This window comes from Rutidosis leptorrhynchoides, chromosome 4 (genome assembly GCF_046630445.1).
Source record: "Rutidosis leptorrhynchoides isolate AG116_Rl617_1_P2 chromosome 4, CSIRO_AGI_Rlap_v1, whole genome shotgun sequence".
Taxonomy (NCBI): Eukaryota; Viridiplantae; Streptophyta; class Magnoliopsida; order Asterales; family Asteraceae; genus Rutidosis; species Rutidosis leptorrhynchoides.
This window is the reverse complement of record NC_092336.1, coordinates 440362359-440363457: the sequence shown is the minus strand read 5'-3', so window position 1 is coordinate 440363457 and position 1099 is coordinate 440362359. Positions and strand designations below refer to the sequence as shown.

The following is a 1099-nucleotide window of genomic DNA, read 5'->3' as shown; positions in this document are numbered from 1 at the left end:
AGGGCCATTGTTATTCGTACCTGATCCAGACACAATAATCTCTAAAGCACGTAAGGAAGCACGAATCAGAAATCGAATGGCGTTACGCGTTACTTTAGCAGAAAATACCAAACCCTCGACCTTCTCAGATTTCCGGAGATTCTAGGACACTCGTTCGAGTTAAAACATCACATCATCTAGCTCATCCAGAATAGCTGTCAGTTTCATGGATTACCGAATGACGATCATAATTCTCACCTTGATAAATTCATATCTCTTTCGAACTCCTACAAACAGCCAGGGATATGACAAGATATAGTCCGGCTATACTTGTTTCCCTATTCTCTCACTCATCATGCTCAAAAATCGTTCGAAGGACTGGAAAAAGATTCCATTACGTCATGGACGGAGATGGCTACTAAATTCCTAACCAAATATTTCCCTCCTTCTAAACAAACTAACTTAAGAATGACATCATTAACTTCAAACAAAGTTATGATGAATCTCTTTGCACTGCATGGGAGCGATTCAAAACCCTGCTGAAGAAATGCCCTAATCACCAGCTAGAACGGTCAGCCCAAATCTGTACCTTCTATAATGGTCTTACGGTAAATCATAGGACGACGATCGATGAAACAGCTCAAGGGAATCTGATGAACCAAACCGCAGACGAAGCATGGGAATTGCTCGAGAACATGACAATGCATCATCATGACTGGAACAGTGGTGAAACAACTTCATCATCTGCCCCACTCTCTGCACTTAACAATCAAACGGAGGCCATCAAATCCCTCACGGATAAGATGGAATCTCTTGCTAAACAACTCGGAGAATTGAAGACGCAGCCACAGTAGGTCAACCAAGCTCAGGCTTGTGTTAATTGTACCAACCCACAACTTACTGAAGAATATCAAGTTGAGTACGAAAACCCTGACGATTCAGTCTGTTACGTTCAATACCCAGCTCGTCCACCAAATTCCGGATTCAATCAACAACCTAAAGTTAATCAGTTTCAGTGAAGCAATCAACCTTTTCGCTATCGCTATCCACCTTATCCAGCCCATCAATCTAAATTGACCTACGATCAACCACTTCCACTCACTGGTCCGCCAGCTGAGGA

The 1099-nt window shown here is 42.6% G+C and overlaps 1 non-coding gene across 1 annotated transcript; it reads right to left on the bottom strand.

The window, feature by feature from the left end:
* Nucleotides 1–438: 438 nt before the first annotated feature.
* On the bottom strand, nt 439–544 carry LOC139846215 (small nucleolar RNA R71). The gene has a single exon (XR_011758946.1). It is a non-coding gene; the product is annotated as a small nucleolar RNA R71 (small nucleolar RNA).
* Between the last annotated feature and the right edge of the window lie 555 nt (nt 545–1099).